This window comes from Pteronotus mesoamericanus, unplaced genomic scaffold (assembly GCF_021234165.1).
Source record: "Pteronotus mesoamericanus isolate MK-2021 breed Mesoamerican mustached bat unplaced genomic scaffold, CSHL_Meso_final contig_730, whole genome shotgun sequence".
NCBI lineage: Eukaryota > Metazoa > Chordata > Mammalia > Chiroptera > Mormoopidae > Pteronotus > Pteronotus mesoamericanus.
Genome location: NW_026555246.1, coordinates 264,395 through 286,372, shown reverse-complemented (window position 1 = coordinate 286,372; position 21,978 = coordinate 264,395). Strand labels below are relative to the sequence as shown.

Here is a 21,978-nt window from a genome sequence, read left to right as displayed (position 1 = left end):
CTGCATCACAGCTGCCTTCTTACTTCACAAAGTAACCACCGTTGTGACTTCTGCAGTAATCATTCCCTTGCATTCCTGAATAGTTTGCCACTTGAATATGAATCTCTAGACCCCGTAGTTTAGTCTTGCCCATTCCAAAAAAAGAATGACATGTCTCTTCTGTCTCTGTTAATTCATAGCCCCTCTATTGCCTTCCTCCGCTTACAATCAATCACTTAAATCACTTGCACAGCTCAGGCTTTTTGTCCTGAAGTGTTTCCCACGGTCGAGGTGTCGCTGATCGCACACCCATGACGCAGTCCAGTACGTTGCTCTGTCTTCTCTGCGTCCTGAACATTGGCATTTTGTGGTAGAGCTGGGGTCAGACTTGGGTGTGGTTCCTTTGGTACAATCATGGGCATCATTGTGTCTTTTCACCAGGAGGCTTATGCTCTGTCCCTCCTTGCATGAGGCCAGCAGCCACTGAGGGCTGCAAAATAGTGACCTTCCCCCAGCATTTGTTCCCTGTTTATTAGCTAGAATTCCTAATTTTCCAGATGCTTCCTCCCTCTTACTTCCTATGTGGTTACCCAGGGAATGTTCCTGTAGGAAAGGCAAGATAAGGGCTGGCTTCTTCCACTTCATATACCACTGTTCAAAATAATGCATGATTCCCCACAATGCTCTAAGGTGATGCCTAGGCTTTGTTGCTGTTAAGTCGTTAGGAGCTCATGAAGCCCTGGCTGGGTAGCTCAGTAGGTTAGAGCATCGTCCTGATAACCCAAGGTTGCGGCTTCTATCCCCTGCAGGGCACGTCAAAGAATCAACCAGTGAATGAATAAGTAAGTGGAACAATAAAACGACGTCCCTCTCCTCCTCTCTCTCTAAAATCAATTTTTTTAAAGTAATTATGAGCTTATGGATTGAAACAATTATCCTCACAGCAGGGTCCACCTGGCAGAGGGAGCCTTTGTAGGATGAAACTTTTAGAAGTGACTCTGGTAGTTTTCGATAATGTTCTTGCTCTCTTGTAAGACCAGATGTTCCAGGTTCATCTTGGACATATTGTCCCAGACCTGGCATCAGACAGAAACTCTGGATTTTGTTAGTGAGGAATACAGTAGTTTGTGTGCTAGGAAAGCTCATTTGTTATTGTGTCTAGATTTTCTTAGTGAGCAGAGCTAAGTAGGGCAATATATATGTATATTGATATACATATATAGATAGACACACACACATATACACATATGTGTGTATGTATTGGCTTGGTCAAAAAGTTCATGTGATTTTTTTTCTTTAAAATAAAAGACATTTTTTCATTTTCACCAATAACTTTAATTATTTGGATATTTTGAGTATGTCGGCTATTTCCTGTGTGGGAACATCGATTGTGCTCAATTAGTGTCTCGATTTGATTGTTATCAACTTCAACTAGTCTATCCAACCGTGGAGCATCGTCCAGCAAGAAGTCTCTGGCACGAAACTTCACAAACCACTTTTGATACACTTGGTCGGTCACAGCACCTTCCTCATATACTGCACAAACCTTTTTCGTGTGTGTGTTTCAGCTGCATTCTTATCTTTCTTGAAATAATAAAACATAATATGCCAAAAATGTTGCTTATTTTCTTCTATCTTCATTATTAAAATGACTACACAAAAATTCACCAGTTTTGATAAGCTTTTTAAAAATGCACAATGATATAACAGCTGTCACAGTACACTCTAACAAAACTGTTTCAAATGCAGTTAAAGACAACTAAGCACTTCTAGAACTAACATGGAAAAAAACCAAATGAACTTTTTGGCCAAACCAATATATATATTATGTATTTTTTTTAAATTCCTCATTCGTTTACTGATTTGAGAGAGAGAGAGCAATGTGAGAGAGAAACATCAACAAGTTGCTTCCCATATGCACCCTGACTGGGGATCAAACCTACATCTTAGGTATGTGTCCTGACCAGGAGTCAAACTTGGAAACTTTTGGTGTGTCAGATGACGCTCCAACCAATTAAGCCACCAGCCACGGCAGTTATATTACATCATTTATGGTTATGAGATATATGATGATGGCATAATATAATGAATAATAGTATTATAATAAATATAATACATAGTATATATGATATAATGCATTTATATATTTATTATTAATAATTATATACATATATGTATTTTATGTTATATAAATGCTTTATGAGTTCGTTTTTATATTTCCAATTCAAGTTCAGGACTACATGATTTTTATTCAACTTCTTGGTGGTAGGTAGAATAACATGCATGGTCATCTCTGCATGATCATCTCTGGAATCTAGGAACATGTTACCTCACATGGCAAAAGGGACTTGCAGATGTGATTATATTAGGGATCTTGCGATGGGGAGGTGATCCTGGATTATCTGGGCGGGCCCAGTGTCATCGTAAATAAAGGTCCCTCTAAGAGCTGGCAGGAGGGACAGGGTCAGGGAAGGCGCTGTGATGGACGACTGAGACAGGTGCGAGAGCAGGGATTGCTGGGAGGGTGCCACCAGCCCAGGGGCGCCTTTGCCTCCAGAAGCCCGAAAAGGCGAGAAAATGGATCCTTTCCCTGGAGCATCGGGAGGAATTGCAGCCCTGAAGACATCTTGGTTTCAGTCCAGTGAGACCCACGTTGTACTTCTGACCTCAGAACTGGAGGAAAATAAATTTGTCGTTTTAAGCCACTAAGATTGTGGTAATTTGTTACAGCAGCCATGGGAAACCAATATCAGTGCTTCTGCTACCTGTTGCTCCTTTCTCCCATAAAAATCCTCATTCTCAAGGACATGGAGGGAGACAAAATTAGAATAGTGCATAATTACTTACTTGCTTTAATCAAAATTGCTCACGTAACAGTCTCAAAATAATATGCTAGTATTACCACCAATATTTGACAAAAAATACTTTAAAAGTATGTTTTGCATATGTTCTCCCAATTCTCCACCCTTTCTCTGATTGTTGTACTGCATCCACTGTGAGCACATTTTGCCATTCGGTACAAGAATCTTTCCTTTTATCCCCATTCGGTCTTAGTTTTATAAAAAACTGTATGTTTCATACTCTCTACCAGTCCTATATTCACATATTTCTAATCATCTGTTTGTCTAAGGTAGAATCTTCATGATCTCATGGAAACTATATTCCCTTAGTTATTACATGTTGATAACATTCTGTATTCTTCTTATTTAAAAATCAGTTTTCCTGGATATGAAATCCTTGGCTTACATTTTCTTTCCTAGAATATCTCTAAACATGTTTCTCCATTTTCTTCTTGCATAAAGCACTCTCTCAAAAGTCTGAGAATCTAATTTTCTTTTCATTATAAGCCATTTTCTCTTTTTTTCTAGATGTCCAAAGAATTACTCTTTTTTTTTTTTACAGTTCAGTACTTTTATTAAAATATCTCTTGGTGAAGATGGTTTTGAGTCAAAGCTTTCAGGTTCCATTGAAATTTTTATTGTGGTAAGTATATATAACATAAAGTTGATCATTTTGACCACTTTTATTATATTTAACTTTATAATTTTATTATAAATAAAATGCCAACCTGGTTCCCAGGGTGGCCGTGTCATTTTGCACTCCCAACAGCAGCGCACAGGATTCTGGTGTGACTGTATCTTTGTCAACACCTACTTTCCACTTGTAAAAATTTTTAGAGTTTATTTAAACCAAACTGACCATTTAAGAAAAATAATAGCTCTCCTAGTGGATGTGAAATGATATCTTATTGTGGTTTTGATTTGCATTTCCCTGATGACTAGTGATGTTGAGTATCTTTTCATGTGCTTGTTGGTCATTTGTATATCTTCTTTGGAGAGATGTCTGTTCAAGTCCTTTGCCCATTTTTTATTTAGATTGGATTTTTGGTTGAGTTGTAGTTCTTCATATTCTGAATATTAATCTCTTTTCAGATATACGATTTGTGAAAAATTTCTCCCATTTTGTGTTTGTCTTTTTTGTAATGGGGTACAGGGCAAGGGGTGTGCCAGCATATAGAGAAAACCCCCACAAACTTTGGTTGTGGGGTGGGGGAGAGGATGATATGGCTTAAGACACTTTTCATAACAAAAGCAAGATAATAGCTATGCTACCCTCTAGGGACAAAGTGGGTATGACTTGAAGGGCATATCCCGACTCATGATGTACCCAGGGGAGACGGTCCCCCCGGATCGCTGAGCCATCTTGCCCTGATCGGGGATGGCAGACGAATGAATGTAAACTATACAGGAGAACTGGCAAATGTCACTCATTGTGGGAGGAGCTGGAGATGAGGTCACACAGGAGGCTCTGGGTCAGGATTTGAAGGAAGGGTGGGCAGCCATGAGGGGCTGGGCCATGTGGCTTGGAAGGGAGTAGAAGCCATGAGGGAGGAACGCTGTAGCAGCCATGGGAGAGGGAGAAGCAAGCACGCGGCTATGCAGTTTGTAGTCAGGATGCGACCCTGCGGCCTGGTGTAGTGAGGATGGAGACGGGTTGCTGCTCTGATTGTGCCCACTCTAGCTGACTCTGGAGCCACCGCGGACTTCCTTGCAAGACGCTGAACTGCTGCCTTGCAAACCCAGACTCTATTTGGACTCTCAGGACTTATGTCTTTCCTGAACTTCACTACAATCCAGTGCATCACGGCACATGTTTTCCTGGATTATTCCATGGAGACTGATGACAACGTACCCCAGATCTTGAAGGAGAGAGCACTGTGTGACGATGGTGATTTTGGTGCCTTCCAGAGAGACTGGAGGACAGTTTGCGCAGGCAGCTTAAGATCAGACTTGGGGGGTTTTGGCTAATAGTTTGGCGGGGAGCAAGGGAAGTGCTGCATCTCATGGGAAACGAGGGCTCTGAACATAAGTGCTCTCAGCTCCCCCAAGGTTGGAATGTTGTAAATAAAAACAAGTTCTTTCCAGCATTCACTGCTGGGTCATTCACCGAGTCACCGCATGGACAGGCCTCAGTTTGCTCGGTTACATTTTCACTGTTGATAGCGTTCTGTGATACATGAAAGATTTTACTCTTGATGAAGTCCAATTTATCCATTTTTTCTGTTGTAGTCTGTTTTGGTGTCAAATCCAAGAAATCATTGCCAAATGCAATGTCACAAAGGTTTCTCTTATGTTTCTTCTAAGATTTTTATAGTCCTGGCTCTTAAGTTTAGTTCTTTGATCTATTTTGAGTCCATTGAACTTTTAAAATAGAAATTGCAATAAATATACATTAATTTGACAAGAATTGGCATTAAAAAATAATGTCATTTCATCCATAAACGTGACATATCTGTTAATTAATCCGTCTTATGTTAACCTCTTAATAGTTTTCTTCAAACGGGTCACGTCCTTCTTCTTACAAGTTATTCTGTTCTCGGGGAGAGATGGCTGCTTTGGTAGACAGAGCTCTACTTCCTGTCTTTTCCTAACGGACCGTTTTGCCATATTGGAATGCTATTGGTATTATTGTGACTTCATGTTCATCTGCTGTGTACTATCTGTGACCCTGAGGGAAGAAGACGTCTACAAAGAAGGGCTCCGGGTGGCTAACTGCACTCAAATTAGAAAAAAAGTGTAGAGCCTAGCAGCCATTTCTGCCCAGGGGCCTTTCACACAAACTGCGCTGCGTGGAGAAGCCAGCGCTGCACTGCCTGCCTGCACTGTGTTCCCGCCCTCTGAGCCAGCTCTTACAAAGTTGTTCCTGGAATCCTACTTCACCCAGTAAGACTTTCCCCATCCAATCGGCGTGCAGCTCTGACCAATCAGAGCAGCTCCATTGTGATCAGTCAGGACAGTGCCTTTCGTACCAGTCGAACTGCCAGGATTTGGAGTCCTCATTTGCATGAGGACAGACTAATCAGGGGCCATAGAAGCCAGCGCCCTGCTGGCGCTGAGAGTGCACTTTGCCTCTCCTCTGAAGGCTGTCTCCGTCTTAGCCGAAACACTGAAGGCCTCTCGCCAGGTGGAGCAGACCAGACCAGAGCATGCTGTCCAACCAGAAAGGGCCCTGGCTCCAGGGATTCCTCACAGATACGCTGTTTTCACAGCCAGTCCGGTGTCACAACTGAGCTGTTTTGCACTGACTAAAGCTTTCCTCTTCATCGCACCCCACATTGGGGGTGCCTGTTGGTATTGAATGGGCACCAGCAACCATAGGCTGACATATTTTTTTCTAGAAAACTGAATGGGGTGAAAATAGGAATGAGAGAGAGAGAGAGATGGAGGTGGAAGAGGAACAAAATGAAGGTGAGAAAGACAGGGCTTCAGCCTGGGTAGGGGTGTAACCAGTCTGAGAAATGAAGGAGGGACCGGTTTTGGGGCAAAGTCATCATCCTTTCTCAGTTCAAAGCCATTCATGTGTTCCACCTGATTAGTGTAAGAACCAAAATATGTTCTTGCAAGACCCTTCATGACATTCACCTCCTCTCCTCACCCGTTCTGTTCCACCAGGTAGTCCTGCCTCAGGGCCTTTGCACCTGCCGCTTCAGCTGCCTGAATATTCTTCCCGAACTTCCTCTTCACCTGTTCTCATCTTTGCTCAGTTGTCATGAAGAGACTGCCCTGGCCCCCTTTCTCCACTCAAAGGCCCTTTAACCTGCACAATCTTCCTCAGTGAAACAGGGTACAGGGTGGGAGTTCCCCAAGGTCGCTGTAGCCCCTGGGGGATGACACATTGCGTATCTATGGCAAGCTATTAGCTACATAATAGCTGGTTCATAGCTGTGCTACCACCTCGGGGCAAAACGTGTGTACGTGACTTACAGAATGCGTGGTGGCTCTTGACAAAGCTGGGGTTCCACAGTGCCTGCCGAGAGGCAGGGAGGCGGTTCCCCCTGCATCGCTGACTCACTCTCGCCCCAAGGACCGCAGCTGAGAAGGTAGAAACGTCGCTCATTGGGGGAGGATTTGGAGATGAGGTCCTGTAGGAAGCCCTGGGTCAGCATTTAACATTAGGGCCCGGGTTAATGAGAGACACCTGGAATGCTGAGCGGATACTGGGAGCACTGAGCTGCGGGCTTCCGTTCTTGTCAAAGAGGGTACCTCTGACTGACGTATTCTAAGGCTGCCCGGTTTGGGCAAAGGGAGGCAGGACTGTGTGTGTGGGGGTGGTTTAAAGGAAGTGGGACGTAAGGGCAGAATCCTGCTATTATTCTAAATCGGTATAACTTTTAAATAAAGAATCCCTTTCCCTTTCACCACTCGCATTGGGAGGCACGCGTCTCAGCGGCGGGCAGGCGGACTCCACGCTGTCCCAGAGCAGCGCAGGCAGGGGTGCCGCAGCATTAGCACTTACAATCGTCGTACACACGTCTGTCTTTTCCTCCCTAGAACGTCGGCCTTACGTGGGCGAAACTTTTGTCTTTCTTCTTCACTGCTTGGTCCCCGGAGCCTTGAACAGTGTTTAGAGCCTGAGAGTACTCAGTAAACATTTGCTCACTGAATTAAAGGAAGGAAAGATGAATTGGAGCTCCACGCAGACCAAGCATCTCCAAGGGGCCCGGTAAGAGCGGCCCAGCTTAGCCAGCCAGCGTGGCCCGGGACATGCGGGCCGGGAGCAGGACCTGCACTGGGTGGGCAAGGGCACGAGATGCAACTCAGACCACTTAAATAGCTTTGTATTCTCCCCATTCTTACACTATTCGTGAGAGGAAATGTTGCCCTTTTCTGTCTCACTCTCTCCCAGGCTGAGGCCTGAGCCTGAGGAGAAGAGACACAGGCCCCTGGCCCCTCCGCAGCTCCATCCCAGGCCCTTCCAGGCCCTTCGCCAGTTCGAGGGCCTCCTGGGAGCTCTGGAGCTGCCCCGCCCTGTCTGAAATGCCCCGCGGCCCCCCAGGGGTTGTGCCTACCCCTCAACGCTCACACCCTGGACCCTGCCACACCCTGGACCCTGCCGGCTCACTGCCGGGGGGGGGGGGGGCTTTGAAGGGCAGCCTCTCTTTCCGTCCCAGTCCCCAGCCACACCCTCCACCCTCCTCCCCAGGCTCCCAGTCTGGCAGATCTACATCCCCTCAGTTTCAGCACCTGAAGTAGCTCTGGCATTCAGCCCTGTCCCCACATTTGGTTAGTCCACAACCCCGTCATCCCAGGCTCTCGGCGGCCCTCCTGCCACCCGCTTGCCCCAGGTCTGAGCAATGTGTATCTATCTCCAAGCAGGAGGCTGGCTGACCTTTGCACATCCTCAGGTGACTCCTTCCCAGCCTGGCTGAAATGTACACGCATGTGTGTTTTATTGTTACACCTCACGCTTATATTTAAAGCAGTCTATTGTCTTAACAAGAGAAAAATTCTGAGATGTCCTAAATTACAGCAGCCAGAGAGAGAGAGAGAGAGACAAGAACAGTCAACCAGTTAATAGCTGGTGATAAAAAGAGTTCACATTCCTGAATGTGTATGTTGGAGCTCTGACTCAACCACGAGGCATCTCTTAGCCAAAAGCCGCCACCGCATCCTCCTGTGTGTGAATTTTCAGAAGTAGTAAAATTTCACCATGGACAGTGTGTCTCAGTGGATTGAGCGCCGGCCTGCAAACCAAAGCATCTTTGGTTTGATTCCCAGCCAGGGTACATGCCTGGGTTATAGGCCAGGTCCCCAGTAGAGGGCGCGAGAGGCAACCACACATTGCTGTTTCTCTCCCTCTCCCCCTTCCTTCTCTCTAAAAATAAATAAAATCTTTTTTTAAAAAGTAGTAAAATTTCAAAAGAGGTACATTTCTTCTCCTTAGAAATCCCTGTGGTCCCCTCAGAACTGCCCCCATTTCACCTTCTCCTGCGCCTCATCTGTAAGCAATATACATTCTTTCAGAACAACTTACATCTTTCTTCCTCAAACATGTGTAGAAGTGCCCCAGGATGCCAGGATGGTGGGCCAGCTTGTCTTCCCCACCCAGCCCTGCAGCTGGTGGTCCAAACCGAACGCCCCGAGTCCTTTTTCTGGCTAACCTGTGGTTACAGATACAGCTCCCCTCCCCCACAGGGTCTTTTGTTCCATGGTTCGTCTTTGCCTGCCGCTGATATGAACGGTGGCTCTCAATGCCAGAGTTTGGTAAAAAGGAAAGGAATTATTTATTCAAAAGTTATACAGGTTTAGAGTAATGGCAGAATGTTGCCGTTAAATCTAAGATTCCCCCTTTAAAACACCCACAAACACACACAGAGACCTGCCTTCCCTTGCCAAACCAGGTTGCCAAGGTACCATGTATCAGGAAAAGAAATAAAAGTCTGTAGTTCGTCTAGGCTCCCATTCTTAATCCAAAACTGCATCTCCCTGGTGAGTCGCTGCATCCTTTCAAAGCGCTAAGAGAGAGCTCCGCGTGGCTGCTACATCCTGCTTTCCTGCTTCCTAAGCTAATGGTCAAGGGAACCCTCTCCTCTGCTCCCAAACCGCGTGGTTAAGCTCTGCAGGGCTGCCGCGCCTGAATTTAAATCCCAGCGTGGATCTTCCTCTGTAACCTTATTTCCGACTCCTCCCACATCGGCTACACCTGCCAGCCCTCCCGTACTCCCTGCCTTTCTGGGCTGCCATAGTTGGGCAAGCCTGGCCCCAGGGCGTGGAGCGAACCAGCGCCAGGCTCTCGCGCAGGCGCTGTAAAGGGGACCTGCCTCCCAGCTACACCAAGGGCCAAAGTGCCGCGTAGCTCCTTGGCTCCATGCAGGCTATGAAGCTAGGCTGCTGTTATTGATACACAAATAACTCTCAATCCCTGTGCTTCTGCTTTTCCCAGCCCCCAAACTAGGCTTGTGGGGGTTCCTGGGGCCTCTCAGCTTACACCCCATTAAGCTTATACCCTGTTATACTGTGGTTCAATAAACCCTTTCTTTTAGAAAAGCTTTTGGCTGTGAGTCCTTATCCAGTTTTTATTTAAAACAACTACTAACAACAACCAATCAGGACAATTGATTGAGGCAAGACTCCGTCAATGGATGCTGAAACTAGTGGGTGGAAGTTTCATGAGAAACAGGATATCTGGGAAGCTTCAATATATCTGCCACATGTTAATCACAAAGGGGAAAAAAAATAACTTCCTAGAGGGGAAACAGACAGGGCTTTAACCAAGTGGCCATGGTGAGAGTTACCAGGAGTGGTGCAAAGGACTGTCGCGCCCCCGCTGACAAAAGGCACAGAGGAAAACACCGTCACAGTGTGGTGTCCTCCCGAAGACGCACAACCTGAAGCTAACCGTGAGGATACGCCAGACAAAGCCAGACAAAGGCCATCCTACAGAAGGACTAGCCTGTAACCTTCAAAAATGTCAGTGTCATGAAAGACAAAAAAAAGAGAAAGACTGTTCCAGGGGAAAGCAAGCCTGATGTCTAAGTGGGATGTGTGATCCTGGATTGGACCAGGGATCAGAAAATAAAAATCGCTCTAAAAGACATCATTGCACGACTGATAACACTTCAGTGAGATGTGTTGTGTAGATAGCAATGTTCCATCAGTATCAGATTTTCTGGCTGTAACCCTTGCACTGTGGTTATATAAGCAATGGTCTTCAACTGGGGACAGTTCTGTCATCCCGGGGACATTTGGCAACGTGTGAAGACATTTTTGATTGTCACTTCCGGGTGTGTGTGTGCTGCTGACATCTAGTGAGTACACACCGGAGATCCACAACCCAGGCACGTTCCTCAACTGGGAATCCAAGGGGCGACCTTTCTCTTTGCAGAATGTTGCCCAGCGAACTGAGCCACACCAGCCAGGACAAACTCCCTCTTCTTAACAACCCTGCTTCTAAACCACTCTACTTAAAGTTGCAAGCATCCCCCCTTCCGTATCTGCCTTCTTGGATTTGTTTTGCTCCCTAGTACTTATCACCACATAACATGCTATCCTTACTTGCTTATTTTGTCTCCCTCACACAATAATTGTATCAGTTCCATTGGGGCAAGGACTTCCGCCCTCAGTGCTTGGAACAGGGCCTGGCACACAGTAGGTGCTCAATAAATGTTTGATGGAGGAATGAATGAATTGCTATGAAATGAGATGGACTTAAAAAAAGGAGGGAGGTGAGGGGTAGGAGGGAAGGACAGGGAAGAGAAGGAACGTTGCTACTCATCATCTCTGCATTTCCCCTTTCGTTTCTCCTCGGAGTCTCTCCTCTTCTAGGACAAGGCCTCCAGGCCGCTCCGGGTGCCCCTCTGTGCTCAGGAGGCGCGCAAGAGGGCGCACAGCCAACAGGATCACCTTTCTTCCCTTCCAGGAGCCCAGGACTGCGGGGCGGGCGCGGGGGTCGGGGAGCGGGGGTCGGGGGCGGGGGGGCGGGGAGGGAAGCGCTCCAGGGCGGTTCTCAGGCAGGCCGCGAGAGGGCGCTTCTCCCCTGGCCAAATCCAGGAGCTGCGCTTGCCGCGGGATACCTGTGGAGCCGTCCTGAAAAACAGTGACATCTTTAACTTTTTCTTGTTATCTTAAAAATCTCTAAACATAGCATATTAATCATAGAAATTTAAGAAACGAAAAAGAGAAATAAAAATCACGGCATTAGCCATCCTGGGAACTCAGTATTAATTTACCTATATATTTTATTTTGATCACCATTTGCTTATTCACAATTTTTAAACTTAAAAAAAGTTATTGATTTATTTGAGAGAGGGGGCGGGGGGGGGGAAGAGGGAGAGATGGAAACATCCGCTCGTTGTTCCACACATTTATGCATTTACTGGTTGGTTCTTGCATGTACCCTGACAGGGGATCCAACCTGCAACCTGGTCTTTCTGGGAAGATGCTCTAAACAACTGAGCCACTCAGCCAGAGCACTATTTTTATTTCAACCTTTTATTTTCGAGGATTTTAAGCAACAAAAGATACAGAAATGTACTTAATGCCACTTGAAAATTGTTTAAAAAAAAGAAAATGGTTGAAACAGTAAATTTTATATGCTGTGTGTTTTTCCACAATGAAAAAAAGTAGATTGTAAAACATGAACAATTGTCAACTCAGTCCTGCGTCATCTCCTCCTTTGTTCCCACTTCCTAGCCAACTGGATTGCTTTAAAGCCTTTACTTCAAAGCAGCCTGTTCATCATTTGCAAATACTTGAATATGTATGAATTATAGGAGATAAGGATTATTTAACTTTAAAATACCCATGATAGCATTACTAGCCTTTAAAAACTTAAAATCACCAAATGTCCAGGAAGTGTTCAAATCTGTAACTGTCTCATAAATGTTATAATTTGTTTTGTTGTATTATTTAAGCGACGTGTTGAATCAGAATCTCAAAATGTCCACACATTTCCTTTAGTTGCAATGTTTTTAAAATCTCTCTTGATCTAAATATTTTCTAACTATTTTTTTCAATTTACTTATTAAAGAAGACAGGTTTGTCCTGCTCCGTCTCCCATAGTTTGGATTTTGCTGCCCCCCCGCCCCCCCGCCCCCGTGGTGTCATTTGTAATGGTCCCGGGGTATTTCCTAAAGATTGACAGATAGCTCTAGGCCCGTGCTGAAACTAAGAACATCGTGCGCCAGAAATACGGGCCCTCGTGCAAGCTTGTTTTCTAGTAAGCACTTTAAAAAGATATTTTTTAAAAAAGACGAACTTGGCCCTGGCTGGTATGGCTCGGTGGCTTGAGCACCGGCCTGCAAACCAAGGGGTCGCGGTTTGATTCCCGGTCAGGGCACACGCCTGGGTGGAGGGCCAGGTCCCCAGCAGGGGGCGTGCCAGAGGCAACCACGCACGGATGTTTCCCTCTCTCCTTCCCTTCCCCTCTGTCAAAAAATAAATGAATGAATAACACCCTTTAAAAAAGATGAAATTGATTTTAGTAATTTAATTTTAACCCAACACATCCAAAATTTGATTATTTCAACATGTAATCAATATTTTAAAAAGTAGGTAGTTTGCATTTTTTTTCAAGTCTTCCAAATGTGGTGTATGGTTTACATTTAGAGTACATCTGAATTTGGACTGGACCCATTTCAAGTGTTCAACAGTTACGTATGACTCATAGCTACTATTTTGCACATTTTTTGGAAATTGGACCTTCCAGACATTTAATCTGATTCAGGTTGGATTTTTTTTCAGCAAGGGCAACTTCATCAGTGGTGACGTGCACTTCCATTCAGAGATGCATAGCTGCCACTCTTTTGTGAGAGAAGCATCAAAAAATATCTTAATGAACGAACAAATGTGCTCACAGAAACTCTGCCTGAGCTTATTCACCCATCTGTGGTCTTCTCACCAGCCTCTTTTCTCATAAACACATTTAGAAAGAAAAATTGGAATGCCACTGGATACATAGCTTGAATTTCTGTACTTCCCAGTTAACGCACCCTAAATACTTTCCCGGGTCACTAAGTACTTTCTTAAAATAACTTGCAGTTTGAAAGTGTGTTGCACTCTATGGCTATTCCCTAAAGTTGAACCACTTGGGCTATTTCTAGAACGTCACTATTAGAAGTCATTGGTTTGGAAGGTGGCATACCTGGTTCATTAAGGCATTGTGATTGGAATCAAATAATTGAACGTGCAAATAAAACCATAAATGGCCCCAGCGGGTATGGCTCAGTGGATTGAGTTTTGGCCTGCGAACCAAAGGGTCATCAGTTCTATTCCCAGTATGGGGCACATGCATGGGTTGCAGGCCAGGTCCCCAGCAGGGGGTGTGCAAAATGCAACCACACATCAATGTTTCTCTCCCTCTCTTTCTCCCTCCCTTTCCCTCTCTAAAAATAAAGAAATAAAATATTTTTAAAAACCCATAAATGGTCTGCAAGAAAAAAATGGGAGAATTCCTTTATCAGCTTGCAATAAAGAATGACTTTTTGTGACTTAAAACCCAGAAGCCATTTTAAAAAAAAGGATACATTTGCTCTTTCTCACACACATAAAATTTCTGTTTGGCAAAAACATTAACAGCAAAGTCAGGGACAAATGACAAATTGGAAAAAAAAAAGATTGTGATTCATATCACAGGAATTTAATTTGCCTATAGAAAAGAAAGCTTCTGAGGTAGTGAGGGGATTGAGCAAAAATAAAACAGGAGAGAGAAAAAAATTCATGCATGTGGACGAACTGCGGTGACGGGGGGGGAGGCAAGGGAAGGTGGAAAGGGAGTCGGGGGATGAATGGCGATGGGTGGAGACTTGACTCATGGTGAACACACAACACAGCACACAGGTGATGTGTGGTGGAATTGTGCGCCTGAGACCTGTGTGATTTTGTTAGCCAGTGTCGCCCCAATAAATAAAAGAAAAAAAAGAGCTTCTTGAAGACAGAAAAAGAACTATATACTGATTTTTAAATTTTCATTAATTGATTCATTTTAGAGAGAGGGGGGTGGAGGGCAGAGAGAGAGAAACATCGATTTGTTGTTCCACTTATTTATGCATTCTGTGGTTGCTTCCTGTACATGCCCTGACTGGGGATTGAACCTGCAACCAGGGCCATACCAATTTTTTTAATTGTGTTTCAAAGGAAAAACAAATGGCTATTCAACGTTTGAAAAAAACTCTTGTATTAAGATGAAAATTATAACTGTGAAATGCCATTTTTCACCTATCAGATTGACAAAAAATCCAGAAGTTTGTTGCTGTTTTTTATTTTTAACTTGAACAGAATTTATTGGTTTTCCTTGATCGCCTCTGCTTCAGGTTTAGAAGTGCTCTCTGGGTTCCTCTGGCCTTGCTTCCGGGCTGCTGTGGGGCTTTTAAGGCCCTGTTTTGCTTCTTCAGCTTTTGAGCCTCCTGGACTGTCCAAGTGCAGAGCCTCCTTGGTCACGTGGCGGCAGCGGGCCTCCCGGAGGCACAGGAGGGGAAGGGTGTACTCAATCCCTAGCTCCTTGTGCATCTTCTCAATGACGTTACAGCTGGTCTTAGAGAGGATTCTGAGCATCCATTGCTCTGGTTAGTGCTCATTGGCAGAAGCCTGTGGGCTTTGTCCTCTCAATCATTCTGCATGTTCTTCCTCATCACAAAACTGTCAGTCAAGGCACCAGTTTGAGCCTGGAAGGAGCTGGTGTCCCCAGAGACACCTTGTTCACCAGCAGCTGTTGCTTGATTTTTAGCTTCTCCTTCTTGTTGGCCACTTCCAAAGACAAGAGTCTTTCACAGCATCATCAGCCTTCTCAGTTCCAGGGATGTTCTGGTAACCTTTGAGCGGCATGGGACAGGGTGGGACATCGTGGCTGGGCCCGCTGGTGTTTGGATGCCATATCCGTGCACAGTGGAGGGTGAGACAGCACGGAGGTTGTAACAGTGGAAAATTGCAATGGTGGGAAATTGTAACCACACCCTTGTTGGGAAACACCCTGCCTGGTTTCAGAAGCTGTAGCCCTGCTGACAGGCTGGAGGGCCCCAAGGCTGGAAATAATCAGGAGGCCTTGGAGAAACAGGCTCCTGAGGAGCCTTGACCTGTCCGCGGCCCCCCCAGCCCCCCCCACCCCTGCAAGGGCCTAGCCCCTGCCTTTCTGCTTTGCCATGGAGGACTGGTGATCAATGACGGGTAAGTTACCTCAAGCTGAGGTAAACAACCTAAGACATATCCCAGTCGCAGTAATAGCAGCAGACCAGAAACATGGAGAAGGGACAAAGAGGTCCCCACACCCCTCGGCTTGGCTTGGACGCAGCCCGAGTCCTCATTATAGCCAAGAAGCAGTCTCCTTTTCCCTTGGTGGCTTCCTCCCCCCGCCTGGCTCAGGCTTGAAACAATGCGAGAAAAACAGACCTAAATCAGATCTGGCAGGTCCTGGGGAAATCAGGCCTAAAAGTAAATTTTTTAGAGTGTGCTTTGTTCTTCCCTCAAATCTCTGGTCAGCTCATGCTGCGAAGGACCTTTACTTTATTTACACCTCTTACCCTATATCGTTAGGAGATTTGCTGACTTTCAACTGTGGAACCAGGATCACGTGGCGCCAGGATGATGTAAAACTAAGACGACGCATCCTGACCACCATGGCCCCGCTGGCTGAGCGCTGTCCTGCAAAGCCAAAGGTCACTGGCTCAATTTCTAGTCAAGGCACATGCCTAGGTCGCCATTCAGTCCCCAGTTGGGGTGCACGCAAGAGGCAGCCAATCAACGTTCCTCTCCCCCTTTCTCCCTCCATACCCCTGTGTCTGAAAATAAATAAATAAATAATATTTTTTTTTTTTTTAAACAGTATGATGTGAATCCAGGATGACCAAACTGGGATGAGGCACATCAAACCGACACCTGCCTTATCGGAATGGATGGTGCTCGTCTGCACGTGGAGAACTTTTTAACCCCCTCCCTTGATCTTTTTGTTCTGTTCCCCTCTCCCTCCTTATAAAAACCCTCTGCCTCCACTGAGAGGTGGGGATGGGCTTTGAGATGTGAGTCCCCATCTTCCAGGTTGCAGGCACCTGAAAATAAACCACTTTCCTTTACATCAGCACCTGCCTCTCAAGTAATGGCTTTCCTAGTGGCAGGAAGCCAGGTCTGATTTTGGTTACAGTTTTTGGCATCTCCAGAGGGGGCCATGTGGACCCACGAAGGCCCAGAGAGCTCAGGCTGTGGGGTCCCTGCTGCTCGTGGCAGGCTGACCCCATGGCAAGGATTTCCCAGCTCTTTATCTCGCGGCCTCTGCCTGCTCTCCCTCTGAAGCCATCGGCTGCCTTTAAATGCTTTTCTGGTGAAAAGAAAGAGATCTTTTCGGAGTCAACGGGCTTCAATCTGAGAAGCTGAGGATTCCAGACTGATTAATTCCCTGGTGTGCACAACCAAGACCCCCTACCCCACCACTTGGGTTCTTGGAACCATTTGGGATTCTGCAGGAATCAATAGGCACTGCTCCTCAGCAGGCACAGCTCACTGACAAAAACAAACAAACAAATAAATAAAATTCCCAGTTCCCCAGGGAAGATTTGGTTTTGGTTTGGGTATTGTTTTTCTTGTTGCAAGCTTTCTCTGTTAGTTTTGTTTCTTTGTTCCTCCCTTGGAGGAAGTCTGTTTCCCTTATCTGTCTGAAATGAAACTTTGGTTACAGGTTTGGTTCCCCCCCCCCCCTTGCCTTCTTATCTTTTGAGGACTTGGTTTGATCTTTGTGGTTTAGTACACATCAGGGAACCCTCTGTGTCTGCCATTTGGGCTTTGTGCCAATTGAACCTCATCAGGGTCATCTGTGGTACCAGTTGGTGTGATGTAAGATTCTAAGGCTAGTGCCCCAGTCTCTCCTTTGAGAGGATTTAGTTTAAGAATACTCATTTGTTTGAACTATGTCTTTGAGATTTTGTTTTTGTTTCTGTTTTGAAAAGGAGCAGGTTGGCCTCAGTTCCATCAGAGAGTCCATTAGGTTGCTTTTTAGACTAATTAGAATTGGTTTTGCCAAAGGTCTGGTAAGTAGGACAAGATCTCTTACAAGCAACCTTCCACGGTGTTAAAGCATGCGGAGTCTACTGAGAGTATTTAGATTGGTGCTTCAAAGAGGGGGAAAAGGTCTCACTCCCCTCTTAGACAGTAAAATTCAGAAAGGAAAGGAAAAGGAAAAAAATCGGGCATTTTTACTATCTTGCTCTTTACTGTGCCCCTCATTAAGAGAGGGGAAAAATTAAAAAGAAAAGAAAAAATGGAAAGGGCAGGCAGAGTAACCTACCTTGGCATCAGCGTGACGTTCTGAAAGTGAGTCAGCTTCCCTCTAACTGTCCTCAAACAAAGCTGCTTGCTATACAACTCAGAGTTCAAAGGATAAAAAATATTATTGACAATAATGTAAAACACACGTACAAAACTGTCCAAAACCATAAGGGATGGTTTAAATACAAATAGTATATCCAGCCCTAGCTGGTGTAGCTCAGTGGATTGAGTGCCAGGCTGCGAACCAAAGGGTCACCAGTTCAATTTCCAGTCAAGGCACAGGCCTGGGCTGTGGGCCAGGTTCCCAGTTGGGGGTGTGTGAGAGGCAACCACACATGGATATGTCTCTCCCTCTCTTTCTCTCTCCCTTGCCTCTGTCCAAAAATATACAATAAATAACAATACTATATCCACATATGAAATACTGGTCAGATATTCAAAAGGATTTTCAGAAGGCTATTAAATGACATGGAGCCCTGGCTGGTGTGGCTCAGTGGGTTGGGTATCATCCTGCAAACCAAAGGGTTGCCAGTTCAATTCCCAGGTCAGGGCACAGGCCTGGGTTGCAAGCTGAGTCCCCTGTTGGGGGTGTGTGTGAGAGGCAGCCAATCGATGTTTTTTGCTCTCTCTTTCTCCCTCTCTTCCCCTTTCTCTAAAGAAATAAATAAACAAATAAATACTTTTAAAAAATTGACATGGAAAGGTATTTACAGTCTATTCATTTTAAAAGGAGAAAAAAATGTACAACATCACATACAGTTTGCCTCTTTGGTTAAAATTACATAGGCAAAAAATAAAAACTCTCTCTCTCTCTACACACACACACACACACACACACACACACACATACACACATAATATGCACAGGAAAAGACTAGAAAAATACAACTGATAAGTGATGTTTATTTAAAATTGTGTATATTTTTGACTTACTCATATTGAACATACATTACTTTTGTAATAAGAATAAGCAATAAGAGGTAAAAATTTTCTAAAATATGATTTTAAGAGAGATAAACAAAGGTACATAGATGGTAAAACAGGATGATAATTTTAATGACAAATGAAAAAGTCAAAGACTCTCTTTAGTTATTCAAAACTAATTGTTATTTCCCAAGAGAAACCCAAGGTAAAATTAACAATGGGGAACAAATTAATTGATTTCTTAGTCTGATGTCCTTTTATTTGTAATTTTGAGTGTTATCTTAAAATGTTATTACAAAAAAGCAAATTTCTTTGTCAATTGCATTGTAATCAGATTTACAACTATGTCATTTTAAGGTGTATGTGGTTTTTTTGTCATTTATAGACAGTCATTGTTTTATTCTGATACATTTGCAAAAATGTTACATCTTAGGCCCCAGCTCATGTGCCTCAGTGGACTGGGCACTGGGCTGCTAACTGAAAGGTCGCTGGTTTAATTCCTGGTCGGGGCACATGCTTGGGGTGCGGGCCAGGTCCTAAGCTGGGGCCTGTAAGAGGCAACTGATGGATGTTTCTCTCCCTCCCTTCCCCTCTCTGTGAAAATAAATACATAAAATCTTTTTAAAATGTTACACCTTCAAAAAGATGCAGGGAAAGAACTTGGACTTATTCTAAAATATAAATTTCTGAGAATAAAATTTCAGATCATACCTTTGAAATGAATGGGGATTTGTGGGACTCTGGGGAATGACTGAGTTTGTAAAGATACTGGTGGATAATCAGAGTAAAGAATAGTTGATTGTGGGGCTGAATGAACTAAGGATAATTATTGTTCCTATGACTTGTTAAAAATATTGCTGATTAAAAAAACTGTATTTGTTTTCACAGAGCAATTTGGTGAATTGTAGCAATATTGAAGCATTTATATTTTTCTCCCTATCTGATGCCTCCAGAACTTGAAAACTCTTAATGAATATTATTATTTTTATGGCAATATGGGGGTTTTTTTGTGTGTGAATCCAATAGAAATCTGATTTCTTCCAGTTTCCAATTGTAGATTTATTAGCCAAGACTTTGGCTGGAATGTCATGTCTGAAAGAAACATGCCTAGACTTTGGATGTCAACAAAAAACTTCAAGGAATAAAGATTGACTTTGAAAACAGCATATATATGAGTTGGGGTTTTTTTTATCCATATATATGCTGTCTTCAGAATGAAATATACACACAGACTAAATGTAAAGGGATGGAAAAAGATATTTCATGCAAATGGGAAGAGAAAAAAGCTTGGATAGCAATACATATATCTGACCAAATTGACTTTAAAAACAAAGCTATAGTAACAGACAAAGAAGGATACCACATAATGATAAAGGGAAAAATCCAACAAGAAGATATAACCCTACTAGGTACTTATGCACCCAATATAGGAGCACCTAAATTTAAAAAAAAAGATTGACTTTGAGCCCTGGCTGGTGTGGCTTAGCGGATTGAGTGCCAACCTGTGAACCAAGCAGTTGCCAGTTTGATTCCCAGTCGAGGCACATGCCTGGGTTGCAGGCCAGGTTTCCAGTAGAGGGTACGTGAGAGGCAACCACACATTGATGTTTCTCTCCTTCTCTTTTTCCCTCCTTTCCTTTCTCCAAAAAATAAATAAATAAAATAAAATAAAAATTAACTTTGAAGCCAATAAAAGCCCCTTGGAGAAATGGCCTGGTATCTTGTTTATTCATATGGTTTATGGCAGTCTTTCCATGTAAGGAGAAAAGGTTGCCATACTGGGAGATGACAAGGAAGAACTTCAAGACATTTTAGGGACCTCGAGAACTTGAAGAATTTACCCAAGCCTATAGGTATTGCAGGCAAAGCATAACAGCAACCATGCAGTTTGGCTTCTTTGCCCTGAGAGGAAAAGTAGCTCAATCTAGAAATTCCTAGTAACATTCGAGCAAAGTAGATTTAAGTGAGCCTATATGATCAATTGCTATTCCTATTGTGTTCATTGAAATAATCAGGATGAGTTGAAATTGGACTTAATAGAGTAAGTGATTTGGTCTTGATCTGGCTCTTTGATAAAAATGAGGATGGTTTGGGGGGGGAATTGTGTTTCAATAGACTCTATTATACACAGTTATAGAAATGAGACTGTAATTTAGTTAATTATCTGTAAAATTTTGTTTTCCACTTAGGAACTAGACTGGATCCTGAATTTTTCTAGTTTTCTGAAATGTTTTCATTACAACCATCTAAATCCCATAGAAATGGTAGAAAAATTGACAGTGGGAATTTGCAACAGGAAAATTGTAATGGTGGGAAATCTTTTGACATTGTTTCTGTAAGGTCAGACTCTGACTAATACGTAGCTTGTAGATAAACAGCATGTTTGTATAGGAATCCTAGGAACTAACTCCAGAAGATACATACTCCAATCTTCAGATATTCCATTTCTGGGAGATTTACTGACCTTCAACTGTGGAACCAGGATGATGTAAAATCAGGATAATATGAATTCAGGATGACTAAACAGGGTGACGCACACGGGACCATCATTTGCCTTATCAGAATGGACTGTGCTCATCTGCACGTAAAGAACTTTTCAATCCCCCTCCCCTGATCTCTTTGTTTTGTTTCCCTCTCCTTCCTTTTATAAAAACCTCTGCCTCCACTAAGAGGTGGAGAAGGGCTTTGAGATGTGAGTCCCCATCTTCTAAGTTGCTGGCACCTGAAAATAAACACTTTCCTTTCAGCGGTGCCTAACCTGGGGCCTGCGGGCTACATGCAGCCCAGGATGGCTGTAAATGTGACCCAACACAAAATCGTAAATTTACTTAAAACATTATAAGATTCTTTTTTTGTGTGATTATGTGTCACAATGTATTTAATGTGTAGCCCAAGACAACTCTTCTTCTTCCAGTGTGGTGCAGAGACACCAAAAGTTTGGACACCTCTGCACATCATCGCCTGCCTCTTAAGTACTGGCTTTTGTAGTGTTAGACAACTGGACCTGCTTTCAGTTACAAGGTGAGGAAAGCCCCAGTGGTCAGAGGGAAGCCAAGAACACTATCCACTGATGGAGGGTTACCGCATCCCGCGCAGAGTCCCCCTGCATCACCACGGCTGGAGGAAAATAAGATAAGTCGTTCCAGACACTTCTCGGTCTGCCAGGAAAAGGGGCTGGTGATTCCGTCTAGTGGAGAACGCCCTGAGCTCTTCCCTTGAAGTGGCTTTTATTGAGAACAACACGTGCAGGGGTAGACAGCATGCATGTAAAGCTCATCAATCAATGTCAAAAGACTATGATTGAAGAAACACAGAGATTTGCCTCAGGTCAGGGTCTGGTAGACAGAGTGGCACCCATTTGGCCCTGAAACCTGGGAAACTGATCATATTCTATGCTCAACCCCAAACATCAGTACTAATTAACTTGAGGGTCTTCTTAGCAAAGTAAGTTTCATAGGATTTAATGCATTTCTTTTCCATGCCTTACTGTCCCAGGGAATCACCTGATCCAGTTTAGGGCTGTACCTGCCTTCAATATTGTTTCACT

The 21,978-nt window shown here is 44.1% G+C and overlaps 1 pseudogene; it reads right to left on the bottom strand.

Annotated features, from left to right (window-relative positions):
• Positions 1-14,537: 14,537 nt before the first annotated feature.
• On the bottom strand, positions 14,538-15,080 carry LOC129078562 (28S ribosomal protein S15, mitochondrial-like; annotated as a pseudogene).
• Between the last annotated feature and the right edge of the window lie 6,898 nt (positions 15,081-21,978).